Source organism: Carcharodon carcharias (assembly GCF_017639515.1).
Source record: "Carcharodon carcharias isolate sCarCar2 chromosome 39 unlocalized genomic scaffold, sCarCar2.pri SUPER_39_unloc_1, whole genome shotgun sequence".
NCBI lineage: Eukaryota > Metazoa > Chordata > Chondrichthyes > Lamniformes > Lamnidae > Carcharodon > Carcharodon carcharias.
Genome location: NW_024470814.1, coordinates 1,149,439 through 1,158,345, shown reverse-complemented (window position 1 = coordinate 1,158,345; position 8,907 = coordinate 1,149,439). Strand labels below are relative to the sequence as shown.

At 44.2% G+C, this 8,907-nt stretch overlaps 1 pseudogene; it reads left to right on the top strand.

Annotated features, from left to right (window-relative positions):
- Positions 1-7,110: 7,110 nt before the first annotated feature.
- Positions 7,111-8,408, top strand: LOC121274923 (annotated as a pseudogene).
- The last annotated feature ends 499 nt before the right edge of the window (positions 8,409-8,907 follow it).

Genomic DNA, 8,907 nt, shown 5'->3' with positions numbered 1-8,907 from the left:
ATCTCCCTTCATAACTTAAATATTTCATCCCAGGCAACATCCTGGTGAATCTCCTCTGCACCCCGTCCAGTGCAATCACATCCTTCCTATAATGTGGCGAGCAGAACTGCACCCAGTACTCCAGCGGTGGCCTCACCAAGGTTCCATACTGCATCCCGCAGTATTCTGCTTTCATGTTTCGAGAAAACACGAAATCGGTGCATTTTTTGTAGAACACGAACTGAAATGATTTGTAGTGCACTCTCTTTAAAAAAAAAAATATGATTAAAGTAGGAAAAAAATAACATTTGCTGGAACTGCACAAAATTAATGTCAGGCAGGAACAGGCCCCAATTAGCTTCACCAGAGTGAAGCTCTCGCTGTCCCATAGACAAATAGCGAGCCGCTTTCTCTCTCTTTTTTACCCTCTTAATGACGCGAGCTAACCAGACACAGGAACAAAGGCTCGCCTGTCCCCCTCTCGGGGGTTGTGACATCTTCAACCGCCCAGCCTTTCCTGTCGTCTGTCAGCGACTCAGCTGTGGATAAGTATCCTTTAGATACAGCACCACCCCCCCACCCCACCCCCGCCAACCCACGTTTGCTCGCAACCGCTCACTCCCTGCTAGTAAATCATAGTTACCTTCAGGGAGATAATGAGAAATGGTAAAAACAAAAGCAGAATTACCTGGAAAAACTCAGCAGGTCTGGCAGCATCGGCGGAGAAGAAAAGAGTTGACGTTTCGAGTCCTCATGACCCTTCGACAGAACTTGAGTTCGAGTCCAAGAAAGAGTTGAAATATAAGCTGGTTTAAGGTGTGTGTGTGTGGGGGGGAGCGGAGAGAGAGACACACCTTAAACCAGCTTATATTTCAACTCTTTCTTGGAGCCGAACTCAAGTTCTGTCGAAGGGCCATGAGGACTCGAAACGTCAACTCTTCTCTTCTCCGCCGATGCTGCCAGACCTGCTGAGTTTTTCCAGGTAATTCTGTTTTTGTTTTTGTTTTGGATTTCCAGCATCCGCAGTTTTTTTTTTGTTTTTATCTCTGGATTGAAAGCTAATAGATGGGATGCAGGGTTGAGGATAAATGATTAATCCTGCACAATTGATTGAGAATTGAATGACCTCAAACTGACAACACATGATCGTTTTTTTTTAAAATTGCGTAATGCTTTACAGCTTTTATTTACATTCTCAAAAAGTGACCTGCAGTTTTCAACGTATTTCAACTGAAATGTTCGCAACCGTGCAATCTTTGCATTATTTTACACTTTGAGGTATCTCACAGAGGATGTCACAGTCCCGCAGAGATGGTAAACAGCTTGTCTCAATCACCTACCCAAAAGAGACAGGCAGAAAGATATTGCTGTTGAAAAATCATCATGATGCAGGTGCCGAATTGGAAGGACTGCACAGCTCACAGAGTGCAGGACAGGCCCTTCGGCCCACCGAGTCTGCACCGAAATGAAACCAGCTAACCTTAATTCAAATGAAAGCCAAATACTGCAGATGCTGAAGTCTGAAACAAAAGCAGAGGAAATGCTGGGAAAAACTCAGCAGGTCTGGCAGCATCTGTCGAGAGAGGGAAACAGGATTAACGTTTCGACTCTGTATGACCCTTCTTCAGGGCTTAAAAGAGGAGTAGAAATGTGATTAAGTTTATAGTGTTTAAGAGGGGTGGAGCAGGTGATGCTGTATGGAAGGCCAGCGATAGGTGGGGGACACAGGAGAGAGTGTTAAAGATGCCATGAACTAAAGGACAAAGGGAGTGTTAATAGTAGCAGTAAGGGCTAAAGAAGGTGCTGACAGTGGCATAAAGGTAAGAAAGCAGAGTGTGATAATGGCAGAACAAGGGTAAGCATTGTGTGGAAGAACAACATGAAACAAGTAACAGATGGTCGTTATGGGGACCTTAATCTTAATTCAAAGAGTCATGGACAATCATTAAACAAAACAATATAGAAAATAATTTTTAAAAAGGTACATTTATGCCCTCTAGTATGCCTCAATTGAACCTGCCACTACAACACTTCCAGGCAGTGCATTCCAAACCCTAACTAATCGCTGTTTGAAAATGTTTTTTTCACACTTTAAAACTGTGCCCTTTGGTTCTCGATCCATTTACGAGCAGGAACAGTTTCTCCTGATCTACTCTGTCCAGACCCCTTGTGACCGTGAAAACTTCTATCAAGTCTCCTCTCAGCCTTCTCCTCTCCAAGGAAAACAGTCCCAACTTCTCCAATCTTTCCACATAACTGAAGTGTCTCATCCCTGGAGCCATTCTCATAAACCAATTCAGAGTATACAAATAACTACAACACGTTGCAAAATGTAGGTATCCTTAGTTGCATAGAATAAAAATGAAATATCTGGTGCAGTCTAATGGGAGGTGGTGACATAGTGGTAATGTCACTGGGCTAGTAATCAAAGCTCTAGTGTTCTGGAGGCTTGGGTTCAAATCCTGCCCTAGTCGTGCAAACATACAGAGCAGGAGTAGGCTACTCAGCCTTCGAGCCTGGTCCGCCATATAATAAGATTGTGGCTGAGCCTCAGCTCCACATTCCCAATGCCTACCACAGTAATCTTTCGACCATTGTGTATCACTTATCTGGCATTCAGTTTGAGAGTGAGAAACCCGGGTCAGAAACAACAGTGCTAAATTTAAAGAAGGGTAATTACAAAGGATTGAGGGCAGAGTTGGCTGGAGTCGAGTTTTGAATAATAGATGGTTGATGAACAATTGCAGATGTTTAAAGAAAATGGTTCATGACTCACAAGAAAGATATATCCCAGTGAGGAAGAAGGATTCTAGGAAGGGGGTTAACCAAGGAGGTTAAGGAGTGTATCAAATTGAAAACAGAAAACATACAACGTGGCAAAGATTAATGGTAAGCCAGAGGATTAGGAAAGTTAAAAAAATACAAAAGATGACCAAAAAATATAATAAGATAGAAGGAGAACATAAATATTGAGGGTAAACTAGCAAGTAGTATAGAAATGGACAGTAAGAGCTCCTTCAAATATATAAAAAGGAAGAGAGAGACAAAAGTGAGCATAGGCCTCTTAGAGAATGAGGATGGGGTAATAATAATGGGGAACCAGGAATCGACAGAGGAGCTGAACAAATACTTTGCACCAACCTTCATGGTTGAAGACACTAATAGCATTCTAAAACTGCTAAATAATCAAGGGGCAAAGTAATGGGGGGAAAAATACAATAGCTATCACTAGAGAAAAAGTACTAGGGAAACCAATGGAGCTAAAGACTGATAAGTCCCCTGGACCTGATAGGACGCACCCTATGATATTAAGGGAAGTAACTGCAGTGGTAGTGGATGCATATGTAGTAATCTTCCAAGCATCCTTAGATTCTGGAACAGCCCCAGAGGATTGCAATACTGTCAATGTACCACACTTATTCAAAAAGGGAAGGAGACAAAAAACAAGTAACTATAGGCCAGTTAGCTTAACATCTGCCATTGGGAAAATGTTAGAGTCTATTATCAAGGATGTAATAGCAGAGCATTTAGAAATCCATAATATAATCAAACAGAATCAGCATGGCTTCATGAAGAGGAAATCATATCTGACAAATTTATTCGAATTCTTTGAAGAGGGAGCAAGCAGAATAGATAAAGGTGAACCAGTAGATGTAATACATTTGGATTTCCAAAAGACATTCAATAAGGTGCCGCATGTAAGGCTAATTAATAAGGTAAGAGCCCGTGGTGTTGGGGGTAGTGTATTAGCATGGATAGAGGATTGGCTAACTAATAGAAAACAGAGAGTTAGGATAAAGAGGGCATTTTCAGGATAGTAACCTATAGCTAGTGCACTACCACAGGGATCAGTTCTGGGACCACAGTTAATTACAATATATATCAATGAGTTGGATTGTTGCCAAGTTTGTGGATGACACAAAAATAGGTGGGAGGCAAGTAGTCAGGATGACACAAAGACCCAACAGGGGGGTGTAGACAGGTTAAGAGAATGGGCAAAAACTTGCAGGGGAATATAACGTGGGGAAATGGGAGGTTACACACTTTGGCGGGAACAATAGAAGAGCTGAATATAATTTAAATGCAGAATGGCTGCAGAAAGCTGCAGCACAGAGGGATTTGGGGTCCTCATGCATGAATCCCAAAAACCTAGCCAACAAGTTCAACAGGTAATATGGAAAGCAAATGGAATGTTGGCCTTTATTGTAAAGGGACTGGAGTATAAAAATAGGGAAGCCTTGCTAAAACCATACAAGACACTCTTTAGACCACAACTAGAATACCGTGAACAGTTTTGGTCCCCTTACCGAAGGAAAGATATATCAGCATTGGAGGCAGTCCAGAGAAGGTTCACTAGGTTGATCCTGGGTATGGAGGGATTTTCTTATGAGGAGAGATTGAGTAGGTTGGGCCTGTACTCATTGGAGTATAGAAGAATGAAAGGCAACCTTATTGATACATATAATATTCTTGGAAGGTTTGACAAGGTGGATACTGAGAGGTTGGTTCCTCTTGTGGGAGAGTCTAGGACCAGAGGGCATAATCTCAGAGCAAGGGTTCACCCATTTAAGACAGAGGTGAGGAGGAGTTTCCTCTCTCAGAGGGCAGTTTATCTGCAGAATTCTTTACCGCAGAGGGCTGTAGAGGCTGGGTTGTTAACTATATTCAAGTCTGAGATAGACAGATTTTTAATCAGTAAGGGAATCAAGGGTTATGGGGAAAAGGCAGGAAAGCGGAGTTGAGGGTTATCAGACCAGCCATGATCTCATTGAATAGCGGAGCAGACTTGATGGGCTGAATGCCCTACTTCTGCTCCTATGTGTTATGGACATATCCATCCAGCTCTGCCTTAAAAAGTATTCAAGGACTCTACTTCCACCATCTTTTTGGAAAGGGAGTTCCAAAGGCCTTCTGAAAGTTGGGGGTGGGGGGGGGGGGGTGTGGGGGGGGGGGGTGGGGGGGCGGGTGGGGGTGGGTGGGGGGGGGTGGTGTGGGGAGGTGGGAAAGCTTCATACTCATTTTTTAAATGAGCAACACCTTATTTTTAAACTGTGACCCCTTGTTCTAGGTTCATGAACAAGAGAAAAAATCCTCTCCACATCCATCCTGTCAAGGCCCCTCAGGATCTGATGTTTCTATTAAGTTGCTCACTACTATTGTACTGAAACAAGCCTGGCCTTTCCTCATAAAGCAACCCGCCCATTCGAGATTGAAATCAAATTCCATTTATAAATCCGGATTTGTAAACCTGGTCTCTCATGACCATGGCAATTATTATCATCAATTGTTGTACAAACCCATCCAGCTCTCGATTGGATGTGATTGCACTGGAAAGGGTGCAGAGGAGATTCACCAGGATGTTGCCTGGGATGGAGCGTTTCAGCTATGAAGAGAGACTGGATAGGCTAGGGTTGTGTTCCTTGAAGCAGGGAAGGCAGGGCGGGGGTATGGGGGTGGGGGTTGAAAGTGGTATAAACATTTATGTGTGGCATAGGCAAGGTAGATAGGAAGAAACCTTTCCCCTTAGTGGAGGTGTCAAAAACCAGGGGGACATAGATTTAAGGTCAGGGGTAGGAGGTTTAAAGGGGATTTGAGAATTTTTTTTCACCCAAAGGGTGCTGGGAATCTGGAACTCACTGCCTGAGGGGATGGTAGAGGCAGGAACCCTCACAACAATTAAAACGTGTTTAGATGAGCACTCCTACATCCTGATAATCTTGCATGCCCTTGTTCATCAACAATCTATCTACATAAATATAAAAGCAAAATAATGCAGATGCTGGAAATCTGAAACAAACACCAGAAAATGCTGGAAAAAAAACTCAGCAGTCCTGGCAGCATCTGTGGAGAGAGAAACAGTGTTGACACTTCAACTCCATATGACCCTTGTTGTAATGGGCCAGGCAGGAAGCTTCACCCATGATGCACTCGAAAACGTCATTGACGAAGGTGACAACCTGAATAAGAGTCAAATGGACTCAAAACGTTAACTCTGTTTGTTTTTCCCTCTCCACAGATGCTGTTAGACCTGCTGAGTTTTCCCAGCATTTTCTGTTTATGTTTCAGATTTCCAGCATCCACAGTATTTTGCTTTTATGACAATCTATCTACCTCTGCCTCAAAAAATATTTTAAAAAAGCATACTTTCTTTCTGGAAAAAAATACTTTATTCATAAAATATCTGGAAGAACTTTACAAAACATTCCAAAATGGCCATCACAAAAAGTGCAATCGGATTTAACTCTTACACATGGATCAAGAGGTTCTTCAGTACAGTCAATGAATATTACAGTCATTTCAATATTGTCATTACAGGCAGTCAGTCAATGGTATTGGAGTTATCAACATACATCATGTTGCACTCTGAGGTGCTTCAATACAATCATAATAAAATTAGTATTCACTGCATACATTCATTTTGAGCTGTACAGCCCGAGGAGTCTATACAATTCCCAGCTCCTCTGTGCCCTGTGGCAGAAAAGTATTAGACAGCGCCCTTTCCCCATTGGGCCTTTGTGGTGGCTGCCCCAAGCTTTAGTGTACCCCTCAGCATGTAGTCCTGGACCTTGGAATGTGCCAGTCTGCAGCACTTGGTTGGGGACAACCCTTTGCACTGGAAGACCAACAAGTTTCGGGCAGACCAAAGAGCGTCTTTCACCGAGTTGATGATCCTCCAGTTGCAGTTGATGTTTGTCTCGGTGTGTGTCCCTGGGAACAGCCCGTAGAGCACAAGAGTCCTGTGTCACCGCACCGCTTGGGATGAACCTCGACAGACACCACTGCATCTCTCTCCAGACCTTCTTTGCAAAGACTAAAAAAAAACATACAAGTGAAGAGCAGGGCGTTCTCGGTGAAAAAGGAGTTAAGAAGTCAGAGAATTGGGTGGAGAGGGACCGGCAAGGGCATTGCAAGGTTAGACTGCCGAGACAGCTTGTGGTTGTGAGGAGCAATAAATGTGATTGGGTATCCGAACTAACCAACCACATGGGTACAGAAGACAAACATTGACATCATTGAGAACTGGCCAATCAGGAACCTGGCTGTAAGCCATCCTTCATTAGCATAGGGCTTTGGGGTAGTCTATAAAAGATGCACTAGGAGCATAGTTTCTGGCTTTTGTTTACTGTAACAATGGCTGATGAGAAGGAAGCACTGGTGGCACGTAACGTCTTAAAGGCCCTGAGGGAAAAGGAGAGGGTGGATCCTGTGGGATGGTTCCCTGAGCAGACAAAGTCATTTGGCAGAATGCCTCATCGCCAGAACTTTCCAACAAGCACCAATATATAACTTGGCTGGTGGTGAGAAAGGCCCTCCCTGTAAGATCCTTCCTACACGCCAGGAGTGTCATCCCCTCTGCACGTTGCCCTCGAGGTGGCTGTGGTGGGGAAGAGACCATTGTTCACCTCCTTGTAGATTGTGTCTTTGCGAAGAAGGTCTGGATAGAGATGCAGTGGTTTCTGTCGAGGTTCATCCCGAGCAGTTCTGTGACACAGGACTCTGTGCTCTACGGGCTGTTCCCAGGGACACACACCGAGACAAACATCAACTGCAGCTGGAGGATCATCATCTCGGTGAAAGACGCTCTTTGGTCTGCCCGAAACTTGTTGGTTTTCCAGCGCAAAGAGTTGTCCCCGACCGAGTGTTGCAGACTGGCACATTCCAAGGTCCAGGACTACGTGCTGAGGGACACAGTTAATCTTGGGACAGCCGCTGCAAAGGCCCAATGGGGAAGGGTCGCTGCCTATGACCTTTCTGCCACAGTGCACCGAGGGACTGGGAACTGTAAAGAGCCCCTCAGGCTGTACAGCTTAAAATGAATGTCTGCCAATGACTGTAATATTCATTGTTTGTACTGATACACCTTGTGATTCATGTTGTAAAAGTTGAACCTGATTGTATTTTTTGTGATGGTGATTTTGAAATGGTTCGAAATGTTTTTGAAGATTTATGAATAAAGTATATTTTTGCAAAAAAAAAAGCACTGGTGTTCCAATGCAAAGAGTTGTCCCCGACCGAGTGTTGCAGACTGACACATTCCAAAGTCCAGGACTACGTGCTGAGGGATGCACTAAAGCTTGGGGCAGCCACCGCAAAGGCGCTATGGGGAAGGATCGCTGTCTAAGATCTTTCAGCCACAGTGCACCGAGGGACTGGGAACTATTTAGAGCCCCTCGCGCTATATAACAAGTCCACCCGGACACCGGCATCTCCTCCAAGGTCATGAACATCATGAACTCGTTCGTCAGCCACATCTTCCAGCGCATCGTGGGCGAGGCTTCCCGCCTGGCCCACTCACTACAACCAGCGGCAGCACCATCAGCTCCCGGGAGATCCAGACCGCCGTGCGCCTGCTGCTGCCCGGGGAACTGGCCAAGCACGCTGTGTCGGAGGGCACCAAGGCGTTGACCAAGTACACCAGCTCCAAGTGAAACTCCGCCCCAGTGGAAATAACACCCAATATTCAAAGGCTCTTTTAAGAGCCACTCACGGCTTCTGTGAAAAAGCTATACTACCATGCATTGAGTATCCATTTGTTCGCATTTTAATACCAGCTGTCTGGAAATTTCTAATTGTCATTGCGATGCCTGTTTCAATCCTTTTAATTCGGGTAGATGCCATTTTACTTTCCTTAATTTCACAATACTTCGTAAATTAATCACTGTCCCGTGAACGCCTTCAGAACTCAGGGGCTTCATCCCTCCCCTGTAACTCTTATAGAGTCAAAACAATTAAACTAAATTAACAAAATTGGGATAAATCAGGCACAGCCCCTAATTCAGGTCAGCTGTAAAACCAAGAACAAAGTTTAAAGGAAACTTACAGACTTTGAATTAAAATGTGATTAAAGGGGTCAACAAAACACCCCAGATCCCTCCCCTATATTTGAACAGAAAAAAAGACCTGACTTAACGCAAAAAGTTCTCAATT